The following is a 17376-nucleotide window of genomic DNA, read 5'->3' on the forward strand; positions in this document are numbered from 1 at the left end:
AAAAGAAAAAACATAGCCCTATTGGGTTGAATAAGATTGACTTTTTAAGAAAAATGTTATTACCTGAACTGAGGTTCACTGTCCTATTTAAAACTGATAATAATATTCATAATCATTTAGGTGTTAATGCCCAGGCTTCCAAAGACTAATCACAGAAAATACAGCCCATCAGATAGAACCTAAGAATTAGCTATGTAGTGTGTGCTCTAAATTATGACTGTGGCAATGATCATAATTATGACTGTGGCAATGATCATAATTCTACCTCTCATCAATTTTTCTTTAGGATTACTTGCTATAAGGCTTATGGAAAAAAATATATTCTTTTTAGGAATAAATCCATTATTTTACTAATAATATTTTTACTTGTCATTCAGAGGGGTACATTCAAATTTATTTTCACCTTTAAAGTAAAAACTAAATGCCCTCCTAGTCTATAAAAGAAAACGCTGAAATACATACATAGTGGAAACCACATTGCTAAACAAGTCTTATAGTGATCCATGTATAGATGGAACATCATTCCAGTGTGAGCAGGCTGTGCTTCCTGTCCATCAAATGTAGTACAGTACAGGGTGCTACCAGGTGCCAGCAGGTGTGCTAGGGGGAAAGATTATAATATTCACAGAAGATTGTTTTTAGAAACTCAAACTTGTAAAATTTGATTGGAATATTTGTTAGGCAACGTGGTTACAATTATGTATTTATAATTATATTTCAAATTCGAGCATCAGTAGTAGTTTCCTTGCCTTTTACCAAGGAGTAACACTTATTCTTGTTACTGGATTCACTGTAAACTGACCACAGCCATATCCATCTACAGTGGTTTGTGGAGTCTGAATCGGCAGTTATGAGAATGAGCACAATTAGGTCTCTAGATTTTCTTGTTTCCAGTCTTAATGTTTAGTGAAACTTTTTGTTGGAGGACAAAGAGCAATAAACTCAGAGTTTGGAGATACTGCTGTCTGGCGGGGTCTGCCAGTAATCCTTTATCTGGCATTGGCAACTCATGCTTCCTTGTCACTCAGACTTTCTTATCTGTGCAAAATCTAACAACAACAACAAAATGACTGATATTAACCCAGTGACCCAAGTGGGCATGAACACATACCAAATACTTTATATCCTTGAAATTTTTTAATTATTAAAACAACCCTAGCAGACAGGTACTGTGGTTATCCCTCTTGTACAGATAAGGACACAGAGTCCCCAAGATCTTGAGTAGCTGGTAAGAGATTATAGGGCAAGATTCAGAGACTGTTAATATTTACCAAGTGCCTATGGTGTGTTGGGCCCTGTGTAGGAGTTTCACATATATTATTTTATAACACTATGGCTAGCTCTTACTACCCAAAATTTACAATGGAAATTAGCAGTACTTACTCAAAGAAACAGTGGGTGAATGGGGAAATTGGAATTCATATCCAGACGTCTCTGAATACAGAAACCAAAATCTCGATACCACACTTTTTTGTCCCTTTATAACTTCATCTGTGTGAGTGGCCAGGAGTAATGGATTATGCAACTGCCTGAAGCGCTCTGGTCTTGTGTTCAATGCACAGGATGGGTACCATTCATTTAAAATCTTCCTGCCCATTCCCCAGCTGAGTCTCATCTCTAACCAGCAGAAACCCATTTTTGGTGGCTGGTAAGCCACTAAATTTACTCTTTGTCCCCGAAATGACCATCAATGAATATTTAAATGCATTTTATTTCTAGATGCCTGATTCATTTCAAATCTATGTAAATTATTAGTTTCTTATGAACAATTAAATTTAGAGTTTACATATGTCAACAACTTTTCTGTTAGTGAAACTGAGAGATCCTAACACTCAGTGTGACATCGCTGAAAATTAAGGGATTCACAATCTTTGCTGACTTGGGTTCCAAGTCTGGGTCAACTATTTGCTGTATGACGCTGGCAATATTATTTAACCTCTAAAAGAGCTCATCTGTTTATCTATTAAAACAGTGAAATGATATTTATCTGAAAGAATCCAGTATATTAATTTAGAGGTACACCCATTAACAAACACATTACGTTCTATAATTTGGTAATCTATATTTGCTTCTGTTTATTCACTACTTTAAATAACTACACATAAAATATTCAGACCCAGGGACATATAATAAGCACTCAACGTCTGTTGAAAGAAATGAATGTCACTTTTGTCAAATTATTTCTAAAAAAAAAAGTAACTTATTTAGAAAATCTCAAATCTACATTAAGGACCTTGTATTTTAGCATTTTCACCACTTTTACTGAGAGTCAATAGGGACTATTCCTGATTCTGAAAGGCAGAACATAGATAAGGAGACCTGCAAAATTGGAGTTGGATCTGGGTTGCATTTTCAACACTTAAAATTGCTGTGTGACTTTGGTGAGTCACTTGAATTCTCCATTCCTGTTCTCTATCTGTAAATAGAAATAATAAAGACATTTATTCTTAAATTCAGTTTCAATTTTTCATCTATAAAATCAAGTGCTAAATATACACATTGAGCAATTATAATGCTGTAGAGAGATGTTTCTGTCATTTCTATTCCTCTTCCAACTTTGCGCCGTTTTGCAAACATCCTCATGCTAAAGGTTGCAGTTTCTTCCAATTTCTTACTACCATGGTGTGCTCATAAACGCTTGAAATCCCATTTGAATAGGATGCAGGACATCATCAGTTGTTAATCTGACCATTTATTTTTAAGAGTCTATCCTGTTTAAGGCCATGAAATACATTTCTAAGTATTCTGAACTACATCATTTAAATCTTCTCATATCTTGTTTTTGAAAAAGTAGTAATCTTGGATGAAGCCACTTAATCAACAATTTTTTAAGGTCCTTAATTTTCTCAACCCCAGGACATTTTCCTATCCATTGGACCACTTGAATTTCATCTTTATGTTTTGTAGGTGTTTTTGGTAATTTCCTTTCTATTGCATTCCATGATTTTTAATGTTTCCATTAGGGAATTGTTCTCAAAGAATTTGAGTTGAAAGTGATACTACATATTTATAAAATGTATAAATTGTTTATAACTTAGCATTAAAAAATCAAATATGTCCAATTCAAGTAGCTGGTACAGAATCACTTATTTGCTTAAATATGATACATTACAATTATATCATGTTTTAAATCTCCAACAAACATGACTCCATAATATTTGACTACAAGTTTATATAATACAAATGCTTATATGATGGCTGAGAAAACAAAAATTTTCATTCTTACACTTTTTAAATTGTTATTTTGTCTTCTTCTTTTAATGGAGCATACAGTTTCACCTGCATGCTCCGTCTATTCAGGGGAATTGCAGAGTTACAGTGATACTGCAGTATGTGGAATTGCCCCACCAATTAAATGCAGGATCATGACAATGAGCAAGTAAGGAAGATCTGATGCCACTTCTTTAGAAGAATTCCTTGATAGGGTTTGTCTGTGTCCCCACTCAAATCTCATCTTGAATTGTAGCTCCCATAATTCCCGCATATTGTAGGAGGGACTCAGTGGGAGATAATTGAATCATGGGGGCAGTTTCCCCCATACTGTTCTTGTGGTAGTGAATAAGTCTCACAAGATCTGATGGTTTTATAAGGAGAAACCCCTTTCACTTGGTTCTCATTCTCTTTTTGCGTGCTGCCATGTAAGGCATCCCTTGCTCTTCCACCATAATTCTGAGGCCTCCTCAGCCATGTGGAACTGTAGGTCAATTAAACCTCTTTCCTTTATAAATTACCAAGTCTGAGGTATGTCTTTATCAGCAGTGTGAAAACAGACTAATACACTCCTCCTTGGGAAGAAAAGGTTTGAGGGCCTTTGGAGAACAGGGCATGAGAGAAGGATGCCCAGCAAGGGGGGACTAGTGACTGCATCTGGAGGCAAATCTCACAGGCATTTATCACAGTCAGACATTAAATTACGTTGTATTATTTTAAATCTAAGCAGTTGACAACTATGTTAACTAGAAGCTACTGCTTCTTTTAGAAGTAGGTAATAAATGATTAACTTTGAAGTAATATACTGTTCAGAAGGACAGCAGATGTACATAAACCTAAACACTAAGAGCTGGGTCTCCAATACTAAAAGAACTCTACTTTGGCACTCCCTGAGAGAGGGAGTGCTGTTAATAATGTGGAAACGTTTTTGCTAAAAGAGAAGGATTAACATTCATGCCATCGTCCAAATTGTTCTTCTTAAGATATTGTATATTTATATTATAAAATATGTCCTGTTTCTGATTTTATTAATTTATTTCATTCATTAAAGATATATCAGCAAGTAGCAGACTAGGAAGTTCCAGGGCCATATTTTCCCATAAAAATGTCAAATAAAAAATACATAGACCAAAGTTGCTTTGTAAGAACTCTTAAAATTAGCTAAGAAGCTGCAGCAACAAAACAAATGCCTAACTGAAAAAAAAGCCACATAGAAGCAATACTAAATTTCATGGCATTTTTCTTGCCCTTAACCTACCTCGTCTTCAACGTAGTGTGGTGTGATCAGGAGGAATTTGCCCAATCCAAGTTCTGGCCTCAAACTGGAAGAGGAAGAGAGAAGCTTATCTGGAGATTGACTGGCAGACTATTTCTATCTTGCCTGATTCAAAAAGTTGATGGGAATGGTGGTATAGTTTGAATAGCAGGTTCAAGGTCATTTAAAACAGTGACAGGCACCATGGTGACTAAGAGCCACAGGAGGTCAGAAGACCCACTGGTGGCACAGATTATAGACAAAGGAATATAATAAAAATTCCCCGACCTCTAAGAAGCAGCAGCAATATGCCTCTTAGGGAAATTAAGACATTTAAAGCAGTCTTTAAATGGGGAACTGGAACAAAAGCATACACACAAGGCAAGGAAAGACACATCTCCAGTAAAGGTATGAAAGAAGCCTGTGCCTCTATGCCAGGATGATTAGTAAAGGTCTTCCCCTGCACAGAGCCAGTCCACAAAAAGCTAGGAGACAAGGCTACTTTTTTCAAATGCTCAATTTTCAACAAAAGATCCAAGGCATACATACAAAGGAACAGGAAAACATAGCCCCTTCAAAGGAACAAAATAAATCTCCAGAAACTGATCTTAAAGAACAGCAGAATTTAGGATTATTTGATAAAGATGTTCAAACAATAAAGATGTCTAAAGTATGCTCAATGAGCTGAAGGAGAACGTGAACAGACAAATAAGCAAACTAAGGGAGATATTTTACGAACAACATGAGAATATCAACAAAGAATTTGTTTAAAAATTTAAAAATCACAAAAAAACAAACAAACATTCTGAACCTGAGAAACAGAATAACTTAGTTGAAAAATGTACTATATGGAGACTTGATCAGGCAGAAGAAAGAATCAGTAAACTTGAAGATATGTCATTTGTAATTGTTGAATCTGAGGAGCAAAAAGAAAAAAGAATGAGTAAAGTGAACAGAACCTAAGGGACATATGGGACATTGTCAAGTGAACCATATACATTATGGAATTAACACAAGAAGAGAGAAATAAAGAGACAGGGAGCTTATCTGAAGAAACAATGGATGAAAACTTCCCAAGTATGAGGAAAGAAATGAATATACAGGCTGGGCGCGGTGGCTCACACTTGTAATCCCAGCACTTTGGGAGGCCGAGGAAGGCAGATCACCTGAGGCCAGGAATTCGAGACCAGCCTGTCCAACATGGTGAAACGCTGTCTCTACTAAAAATACAAAAAAAAAAAGTTAGCCGTGTGTGGTGGTGCATGCCTGTAGTCCCAGCTGCTCGGGAGGCTGAAGCACAAGAGTCACTTGAACCCAGGAGGCAGGGGTTGTAGTGAGCCAAGATTACACACCACTGCACTCCAGCCTGGGTGACAGAGTGAGACTCCCTCTCCAAAAAAAAAAAAAAAAAAAAAAAAAGAAATGAATGTACAAATACAGGAAGCTCAGTAAATTCTAAATAGGATGGATCCACAAAGATCCACACTAAGACATATTATAATCAAATTGTCAAAAGTCAAAGAGAATCTCGAAAGCAGCAAGAGAAAGGTGACTCAGCATGTACAAGAAAATCTATAATATTAACATTGGATTTCTCATCAGAAAATTTGCAGGGCAAAAGGCAGTGGAATGATATATTTAATTGATTTTTAAAAATCCTGTCACCTGAGAATACTGTATTCAGCAAATCTGCTTTTCAAAAAATGAAGAGAAGTAAGACATTTCCAGATAAAGACTGAGGAGTTTGTTACTGTTGGGAAAGGCAGTCTTGTGCATGCAATCTTTTGACCCTCACTTGGCCATGTGACAACGGGCCTAGGGTCTGGACCACTTTTTTACCAAGAGAATAAAGAACCTTCATATCCTGTATTGGGATTATCACCTGTGTGGGAATATCTTAGCCTGTTTCAGACTCAATGTGTATTCCTCTTTTCATCTTAAAATTGCACATATTATGGCACCTAGCCAAACCTGATACTACAATTGTCCCCTGCAGGGAGGGGAAGGGTCCTTCTGTAGCACAAGAGAGGTATGGACAGACAAGTTGTCCTGTGTCAGCTGCTGGGCAGGACCTGCTGGCCATAGGAGACCTATGACCAGTAGTGGAGCTGATCATGCTCTGCCTCTACTCTATGTGAGTAAAGCATTAATCTGTTCGGTGATTGGCTGTGCTGTGTTTTCCTTGGCAACTCCAACACCAAGATGCAGTAGGCAGAAGTGTCAGGGTGTTCACCCCTCGTGACAGGAAACTGATGTCACTTGCTTGATAGTAACCACTACACCATTCCTATTAGAAATGTTAAAGAAAGTCCTTCAACTTGAAACAAAGGACACTAGGCAGTAACTTCAAGCCTTATAAAAATATAAAGTTCTTTGGTAAAGATAAATGTATGGACAAATATTTAAAATTGTGTTATTATAATTCTTACTTGTAATGCCACTTTTAATTATTTAATAGGATTTAAAGTTTAAAAAGCATAACTATAAATCTATATTAATGGGTACACAATATAGAAAGATAATTTGTGGCATAAAATGGGAGTGTGAAGAGAGTTATAAAGGAGTAGAGTTTTTGTATGTGATTGAAGTTGCTATCAGTTTAAAATTGATTTTTCTAACAACTGTTTTATGTAATCCCTATGGTAACACAAAAAGATATATCTAGAGAATGTATACAAAGAGAAATAAGAAGAAAATCAAATAAATGTCACTAAAAAATCAACTGAACACAAAGGAAGGCAGTAAGGGAGAAATAAAGGGAAAAAAACTATAAGACATAGACAAAAAATTAGCAAAATGGCAAGAGTAAATTGCTAATCATAAGATATATTTTGGCAGAATGGATGAAAAAACAAGATGCAACTATATACTGTCTACACAAGACTTGTTATAAATCCGAAGACATGCATTGGGGAAGAGAAAGAATGAAAAAAAAGACAATTCATGCAAATATTAAAAAAGGAGCAGCAAGTGACTATATTGATATTGGATAAAAGAGATGTTGAGTTGAAAGCTGTCACAAGAGAGAAAGAAGGGCACTATGTAATGACAAAAGGGTCAATTGACCAAGAAGATACGATACTTATAAATACATATATATATATTTTTATATATACACACTGAGCCTGAGAGCTCCTAAATTTATGAAACCAACCTTGACATAATTGAAAGGAGGAAAATATTGATCTACAATAATTATGGGGACTTTAATATCACAATTTCAATAATTGATGAAACATCCAGAGAAAAGATCAATAAAGAAATAGGGGACTTGAACAACATTATAGACCAATTGAAACTGACAGACATATACAAAACACTTCACCCAAAAACAATAGAATACACATTTCGTTCTCAAGTATACATGGAGCATAGTTCAGGATAAACCATATGCTAAGCCCCCAAAAAAGTCTTAATACACTTAAAAGATTAAAATCATCAAGGTACCTTTTTTTATTACGATGGAATGAAACTACAAATCAATAGCAGGAGGAAAACTGGAAAGTCTTCAAATGTGTGGAAATTAAATGACAAACCCTTAAGTAACCAATGGGTCAAAGAAAAAAACACAAAGAAAATTAGAAAATATATTGAGAGAAATTAAAATGTAAACACAATATATTCAAACTTGTGAGATGCTGAAAAAGTAATACTAAGAAGGAATTTTATAGCTGTAGATGTTTATACTATAAAGGAACTAAATCAACAACGTACCTTTATTCCTTAAGGAAGTAGAAAAAGAAGACACTTCACACATCTAGCACACAAAAAGATACAATAAAGATTACAGCAGAGATAAACAAAATTGAGACTAGAAAAACAATAGAGAAATTAGTGAAACATAGGGTTGACTACGTAAAACATGAACAGAACTGTCAAGCCTTTAGCTAGAACAACTGTGAAAAAGGAGCCAGGCGTGGTGGCTCACACCCGTAATCCCAGCACGTTGGGAGGCCAAGGCGGGTGGATTAGGAGGTCAGGAGATAGAGACCATCCTGGCTAACACGGTGAAACCCCGTCTCTACTAAAAATACAAAAAAATTATCTGGGCGTGGTGGCAGGTGCCTGTAATCCCAGCTACTCGGGAGGCTGAGGCAGGAGAATGGCGGGAACCCGGGAGGCGGAGCTTGCTGTGAGCCCAGATAGCGCCACTCACTCCAGCCTGGGCGACAGAGCGAGACTCCGTCTCAAAAAAAAAAAAAAAAAAAAAAAAAAAAAAAAAAAAAAGGAGGAAGCTCAAATGGCTAAAATGAGAAATGAAAGTGGGGACATGACAATTGATTTCACTGAAATAAAAAGGATTATGAGAAATTAATAGGAACAATTATACACCAATAAATTGTTTAACCTAGATGAAATGGATATATTCCTAGAAATACAGTCTACCAAGACAAAGTCAAGATGAAATAGAAAACCTTAATAGATCTATAAGGAGTAAGGAGATCAAAGCAGTTATCAAAAATCTCTCAACAAAGAAAACCTAGAATCAGATGGCTTGACTGATGAAGTCTATCAAACATTTAAGGATTTAACACCAATCCTTGTCAAACTCTCCCAAAATATTGACGAATAGAAAACACTTTCAAACTCATTCTCTGAGGCCAGAGATAGTCTAATACTAACCACACACAAAGACACTACAAGAAAATAAAACAAGAGACCATCATGATGAATATTGATGGAAAAATCCTCAACAAAATACTGGCAAACAGAATTTGATAGCAGGTTAAAGGGGTTATACACAGTGATCAAGTGAGATTTATTCCTGGAATGCAAGAATGTTACACCAAATAAATATCAGTCAGTATAACACACCAAATTAACAGAATAATGAAGAAATTGACATGATTATTTCAGTTGATGCAGAAAAAGCATTTGACTAACAACTTTGTCAAAATTCAAATTTTACCATAAAAACACTAAACAAACTAGGAATTGAAAGAAACTACCTCAACATAACAAAGGTAATAAATAAAAAGCCCCCAGTTTGGCCAGGCGTGGTGGCTCACGCCTATAATCCCAGCACTTTGGGAGGCCAAGGCAGGCGGATCACAAGGTCAGGAGATCGAGAACATCCTGGCTAACACGGTGAAACCCCGTCTCTACCAAAAATACAAAAAATTAGCTAGGCGAGGTGGCGGGCGCCTGTAGTCCCAGCTATTCAGGAGGCTGAGGCAGGAGAATGGCATGAACCCAGGAGGCAGAGCTTGCAGTGAGCTGAGATTGGGCTACTGTACTCCAGCCTGAGTGACAGGGTAAGACTCCATCTCAAAGAAAAAAATAAAATAAAAAAAAAGCCCGCAGTTTACATCACACGCGGTGTTGAAAGACTGAAAGGCTTTTCTCTAAGATCAAGAACAAAGCCAGTATTTCCAGGTTTGCCAGTCTATTCAACATAGCACTTAAAGTCCTAACCAGAACAATTAGGCAAGAAGAGGAAATTCAAAAAGATATCCAAATGGAAAGGGGAAAGCTAAATCATCTCTCTTCTCAGATTATATGATCATATATATAGAGAACCCTAAAAATATCCCAAAAACCTATTAGAAGTACAATTTACCCAGAATTCTACTACTCCTTACCAAGGAGCATCTATTCTTAAACTGATGTATGACACACTTTCAAATTTTCTCAATATCAAAGAGATTGTCTCCCCAACAGCTAAGGTTATATCGTACTGATCTGTAATATTTGTTATTTCCAGCTAGAAGAAATTATCTGACAGTTTGACATATATTTGATCTTAAAGAATCACACAGAAAAAGGCTTCTCTTATACTGTCAAATTTTGAAGTAGGAAAAAGACTTTCAAGATTGCTAAAAAAATAACCTGTAACATATCTGAAATGCTTTGTATCCTGATAACCTCAGAATTCAGGTAAAATGTTGATTTGATGTTTACACAGGGAGTAATATTTTAGTTACTTAATTTAAATATTAACATGAGTATAATTTAAATTACTCTGGTTTAAGGATAGTACAAGACTCTGGGACTGTAAACACTTCAACTGAGCCAAGTTTGAATTATTTAATGTGTTATGTCATTTATTTATTTTCCACAAAGAAATGTCCTTCCACCTCAGGCTAAACAAAAAAAAAGAAAACAAAAGTCTAGAATATGAAGGAGAACCATGGAAAGAGAAAGGAGGCAAAGAACTACAAAGCGGATTTCACAAAATAGAAATGACATTTATTGGAATTAAGGAACACCTTCCTTTAGTAATATCACAGTACAGCCAACATAAAACAAGAACGTATTATTGTATCCAAAGTCAATGGACAGTGTAATTAATGCCCAGGACAATCCATGACTCATCACATCCTACAGCCATATTAACAGATGCCAACAGGCTCAGCGGTGCCCCCAGTGCTATGCCTGCTAGAGGATATAGCTTAAAGAAAGTGAAATACAATAGTATATGATAAAGTGGAAAAAAACAAGAACGTTCTTTGCTGATCCACATGTTCCATGAGAAATCTTATCAAGGATCTTGTAAAAGTGATAAAATCATAGATGAGAAAGACAGTTGCAGAGGTCAAACCCAATTTCACATTTTGTTTAATTTGCTGAAAGCATTTGGTAAACAATCTGTGTATTCAAACAAGAATAATTCAAAATGTTGCCACCACATTTTACAAACAAATCATTTTCAAGGATAAGCCATCTTTTCTTCTAATGAAATTAAACAACAGTCATTAATAGTTTGGCATTTCTATAATAGTTTTATCTTTGTTGATTGTAAAGTGAGTCCCGACAACATAAACCGAAATGTCAGCATTTCACGAGTGCAACACAGCAGAGCTTTTTTTTTTTTTTTTTTTTTTGAGATGGAGTTTCACTCCTGTTGCCCAGGCTGGAGTGCAATGGCGCGATCTCAGCTCCCTGCAATCTCCGCCTCCTGGGTTCAAGCAATTCTCCTGCCTCAGCCTGCCGAGTAGCTAGGATTACAGGCGTGCACCACGCCTGGCTAATTGTGTATTTTTAGTAGAGACCGGGTTTCTCCATGTTGGGCAGGCTGGTCTCGAATTCCTGGCCTCAGGTGATCCACCCGCCTCGGCCTCCCAAAGTGCCGGGATTACAGGTGTAAGCCACCGTGCCCAGTCTGCATCATATTTTTAATTTCTGAAAATTATACTTTGAAAATATTCTAGTAATAAAAATAGGTAACTCAAGGGACACAGAGATTTGCTTTTGTTCAGAGAAACCTTACTTCCCTTAACTGGAAGACTGATTTTTTTTTTTTTAAACTACTGAACTATGACAGGAATGTTTTGAACTGGAGCACTAATTATGGGCTACTTGTGTATCTGGGCCCTTCCTTAATAAATTTATAATCTATAAAAGAAGAAAGCAACCAGATAATACAACTCGTAAGTGGTACTGTAAGAGATTTTTAGAGAAAAACGTGCTGACATATAAAAGGGTGATGAGGCTGTATCGACTCAAACTTGTTCAAGAAGTAAACAAAAGCCTAATGATAACAAAAATGTGCGTTTATAAGTATGCAGTTTTAAAAAGAATGCTAAGTTGATATTCTGCCACCCCTCTCTAAGACTCCTTTTTGTAGGTTGCTACGCTGGGCTTTATGACAGCTGTAACACCTGCTCCTCCCCAGTTCTCCTCCTTTGCCTAATTTCTGATGTAGGTGTTCATAAAACCTACCCCAATCGTCTTTGTTTCTCATTTCCGTCCTCTACTTGGCAACTCTATCCATTTTACAAGGTTTAAGTAACTATCACTGCTATGTGTTCACGCTCAATTTCTCTTCTTAGCTCCAGAATAGAAGCTACTGTGGATTATTTATATGTGGGTATCTTTTTTTGGGTGTGATGGAGTCTCACTATGTCACTCAGGCTGGAGTGCAATGACATGATCTTGGCTCAGTGCAACCTCCGCCTCTCGGGTTTAAGTGATTCTCCTGCCTCAGCCTCTTGAGTAGCTGTGATTACAGGTGCCTGCCACCACGCCTGGCTACTTTTTGTATTTTTAGTAGAGATGGGGGTCTCACTATGTTGGCCAAGCTGGTCTCGAACTCCTGACCTCAAATGATCTACCCACCTCAGCCTCCCAAAGTGCTTGGATTACAGGCATCAGCCACAGTGCCCAGCCTATATGTGGGTATCGTACAGATTACCTCAAGCTTGACAAGCACAAAACTCTTCTAGGCAGCAAATCTCTAAAACCTGCTCCTCTCCTCCTCATAACTTCTCCATTATCACTCAGGCTTGAAACCCTGGCATTGTCTATTTTTCAAACATCCTCTTCTTTGATTCTCTTTCCATATGCATTTAGATCTCCTTTTTCAAGTTGCCAAAGGTACCTTTATATTATATCATGTAAAATTTTTTTTTATATTTTACTCTTCTGAATGATTAAGTTGTTTGGTAAAGAACAAACATCCACACTCTTCAATCTTCTATCCTTAGCGTTCATGATTGGAGCCAATTCTATGATTTCTTATTCATCCAACCTGTACTTCCAGTGCTTCCCCAGCACATCCTGCTGAAATCTCTATGTTGGCCTCCCATATAGGATAAAAGTCCTGTGTTGTTATTATAAAATATAGAATGTGGGGGGTTTAAAGAAGGCCATCTTTTACCTCCTGTGAAAGTTAAAGGGAGCACAGTCTACAAGACCACTCTCACTTCTAACACCAGTTGCAAGTTCAAGGGATTCCCAAAACTACTTTCAGGTTTGATAATTCACTAGAAGGGCTCGCAGAACTTACTGAAAGGTGTTAGACTCATGGTTATGATTTATTACAGTGAAATAATACAGATTAATATCAGTCAAGAAAAGAGAAGCATAGAGAAAAGCCCAACAAAGTAACAAATGTGAAACTATTGTTCTCTCATTGTGGAATCAGGACAGCATTTCCTGGCATCAATGTGTGACATTGCTCAGGTAGTATTGGCAAGCAGGGATGCTCACCTGAGCCTTGATGTCCAGAGTCTTATCCATTACTAGACAGTTGACTATGTATGTGGCTGTCTTAAGTTTTCGGCCCTGCAGGACATGACTCAAAGCCCCAACCCCACTCTAAATCACATTTTTAATATCTTGCTGGCTCAAGGTCGCCAGGAAGGCAAAGATGTTCCTATCAGGCATGACATTCCAAGAGCTAGAGATTACCTCCAAGAAGCCAAGGGTAAAAACCAGACCTTTCTTTAGGCCTGGGCAACATAGGCTCCATTTCTACAAAAGATAAAGAATTATCTCATGGTGGCACATGCCTATTGTCCAAGCTGTTCAGGAAGTTGAGGTGAGGGGCTCCTTGAGTCCAGGAGGTTGAGGCTACAGTGAGCTCTGATCACGCTGCTACACTCCAGCCTGGGTAACAGAGTGAGAACTTGTCTAAAGAAAAAAAAAATCTTTACTACAGACCCTCCTACTTTCTTAGGTTTTCAAGATAAAATGGGTTTGTAGCTGGGCTGGAAAACCTCTATCTTTGAATCTGGAAACACCTGGATGTCTGGTTTTTGACTCTTGGCTAAGCTAGGGTCAGTAAGGTGTATGTAATTCTGTTTAAGTTCTGACCTGGAGACTTTGATACTTAGTTTCTTTACTAATGGTTTTCCACCGACATAACCAGTTGAAAAGCATGGCTTGCTTATATGACTATAGGGACTTATAACACTCCTAGTGAGGGCTTCTCTTAACTCCCAGGAAGACAAAATTCCTGGTCCAAATGTTAGAGGTTCAAGTTAGAGACACAGCTTGGTCCTGTATGTGCAAAGAAGGTGGCCCTGGAGAGTTGGTGTGTCAAAATGTCTCTTAGACTCCCAGTGCTGGCTTGCTTTTTCTTTCTCTTGCTGTATCATATAATTTGCATTTTTGTAAAAAAAAAAAAAAGTACACTTTGTGTAATCTGGTGAATCCTTTCAAATATATGAACTGTGGGAAAAAACATACCAGTGTTTATTACACTTAGAGAAATTTTACTAAGAATTAGAAAATTTTCAAATATCATAACCTGAACCAAGGATTTCATATGTAACTAACATCACTATCTCCTTCATAGTTCAGAAAAGTGATGAGATGAAATTCAATAAATAAATCTGGAGTTTCGGTAAATATAATGTCAACCACTTTCTCACTCTTGAATAACAGTTTAAATTTTAGTTACTTTTATGATTTTAAGATACTTCATTAATTTAACTACCAGAAAATATTTGTTAAACTGCCCACTAGGTTTCAGACTCTCAAAAATGATGAAAATTCATAAAAACTATATTATAAAGAAGAAGTTACCATACCAGAGACAGGGGTATAGAAAGAAAACTGAGCAAGTCTGGTCAGAGGCAGGTCTGGCACAAGGACCTGGGGAAGATAGTGTCACTGATAGTCGGTGGAGGAAACGAGACTCCATAAACAAAACTTTGGTTGTGATCTCTGGTTTTCCAGCCAAACTTTCCTCTAATTTTTCTCTCAGATTCCTCAAAGAAATGGGCAGCAATTGTAAAGTGACAATAATGATTAAGCTAATTACCAGACAAAAACAAACAAAAACAAATGATGACTTAAAGGCACCATCTCTCAACAAGTATGATTTAGGCCTTCTATGGTCATGGATTAAAATACTTAATACTGTTAACAAATCAATACTCCTCAAAGTAATCTGTAGATTCAAGCAATCCCTATAAAACTCCTAACGGCATTCTTTTACAGAAATAGAAAAATCCATTCTAAAATTCATGTGAAATTTCAAGGACCCAAAATAGCTAAGACAATCTTGAAGAACAAAGTTAAAGGACTCACACTTCCTGATCTTATAATATGTTATAAAACTACAGTAATCAAAACCAATATATTTCTGGCATAAAGACAGATATATAGACCAATGTAATAAAACAGAGGACCTGAAAAGAAACAATCAAATATTTGGCCAAATGATGTCAGATAAAAATACCAAAATCACTCAATGGGGAAAGGACAGTCTGTTTAAAAACGGTGTTGGAAAAACTGAATATCTGCATGCAAATGAGTATGGTAGGGGCTTATCTTACACCATATATAAAAGTTAACACAGATGGATTAAAAGCCTAACTGTAGGATGCAAATCTATACAACTCCCAGAAGAAAACATGTAAGAAAAGCTTCACAATATTAGATTTGGCAATGATTTCTTGGATATGCCTCCAAAATCACAAGCAGCAAAAGTGAAAATAGACAAATGAGATTACATCAAACTTAAAAGCTTTTGTGTACCACTGGCACAATCAACAGAATATAAAAGCAACATATTACATGGGAAAGAATATTTGCATTTTATATATATACATATATGGGGTTAATATTCAGACAATCTAAAGAACTACAATTAAACAAGAAAAAAAATCGAATAACCTCGTTAAAAAATGGAGAAAGGGGCTTCAGGAGACATTTCTCCTAAGATGATATACAAATGGCCAACAAGCATGTGAAAAGATGCCCAATATCACTAATCATTACAGTAATGCAAATAAAACCAATGTAAATAAAATGATAACTGCTATGGAAAACAGTAAGCCAGTTCCTCAAAAAATTAAAAACAGAACTACCATATGATCTAACAATCCCACTTCTTACGGTTAATTTTATATGTCAACTACACGGTGCTATGGAGTACTCAGATATCTGGTTAAACATTATTTCTAGATGTTCCCATGAGGATGTTTCTAGATGAAATTAACATTTGAATTGGTAAACTGAGTAAACCAGATTGCCATTTGCAATGTGTGTGGGCCTCATGCAATCTATGAAGGCCAGAATAGAATAAGAAGCTGACTAAAAAAGAATTCCTTCTTTCTTCCTGACAGTCTTTGAGCTGACACATTGGTCTTCTCCGGCCTTTAGACTGAAACTTACACCATTGGCTCTCCTGGGACTGAAGCCTTGAAAGTTAGACCATAACTATACTATCATCTCTCCTGGGTCTCCAGATTGTCGACTTTAGATCTTCAGCTTCTCAGCCTCCATAATCACATAAGCCAATTCCTTATATTAACTGGATAACCGAGATTAGTACAGTGTATAACCAAAGGTACTGAACACAGGTATATAACACAGTTATATTATAGCAGTACTATTTTCAATAACCAAGAGTCGGAGGCAACCCAAATATCCATCAATGAAAGAATGGGATAAGCAAAATGAGGTCTATTCATATAATAAAATATTATTCCACTCTAAAAAATGAAGTACTGATATATGCTATAACATGGATGAACTTCAAAAACATTATGCTAAGTGAAAGAAGCGAGACACAAAAGGTCACATATTGTTTGATCTCATTTATACAAAACACCCAGAAAAGGTAAGTCTATGGAAATGGAGAACAGACTAGTGGTTGCCAGGAGCTGGGCAAGGGAGAAATAGGGAGTAACTGCTTAATGGCTATGTGGTTTCCTTTGGGGTGATGAAAATATCTTGGAACTAGCTGGAAGTGATGGTTGCACAGCATTGTTAATGTGCTAAATGCCACTGAATTATACACTTAAAATGGTTAGTGGTTAATTTTATGTTACATGAATTTTACATCATTATAAAAATTCAACCCAAAAAGTATGATTTAAACACTCTTGATTTACAATAATTTATTATTAAATCCTTACATATGGGTCTTCCAGGTTAAGGTTGAGTTCCAGACAATAAATTTAGTAAAATGACCATACAACTGTAAATACGATGCATTTCAAATTGCATGTATATGCAATTTTGCAAAATAGATAGGCTTTTAAATGTTTGATAAACATATTCCAAAAAGGCAAAGTCAATAAAAAAGTAAAGCTCTCAAAATTAGGATTTGACTACTTTGTTTTCAAAAATATTGCATTAATATTTAACCTAAAATTGTAATTTCTAAATATCATTCAATAAAAAGCCAGATTACTAAAATCTGAAATATAATCCAAAGAACAAAGTGCTAATAA

At 36.3% G+C, this 17376-nt stretch overlaps 1 long non-coding RNA gene across 1 annotated transcript in view; it reads right to left on the minus strand.

Annotated features, from left to right (window-relative positions):
* Nucleotides 1-1225: 1225 nt before the first annotated feature.
* The window catches only part of LOC105498902 (uncharacterized), a 279709-nt gene continuing 263558 nt past the window's right edge, over nucleotides 1226-17376 (minus strand). Inside the window, exons 7-8 of the long non-coding RNA XR_011612302.1 lie at nucleotides 4469-4532; nucleotides 1226-2416 (exon numbers count right to left, since the gene is read on the minus strand). This is a non-coding gene — a long non-coding RNA (uncharacterized lncRNA). The remainder of the gene's footprint in view (nucleotides 2417-4468; nucleotides 4533-17376) is intronic.

Source organism: Macaca nemestrina, chromosome 14 (genome assembly GCF_043159975.1).
Source record: "Macaca nemestrina isolate mMacNem1 chromosome 14, mMacNem.hap1, whole genome shotgun sequence".
NCBI classification, from domain to species: Eukaryota; Metazoa; Chordata; class Mammalia; order Primates; family Cercopithecidae; genus Macaca; species Macaca nemestrina.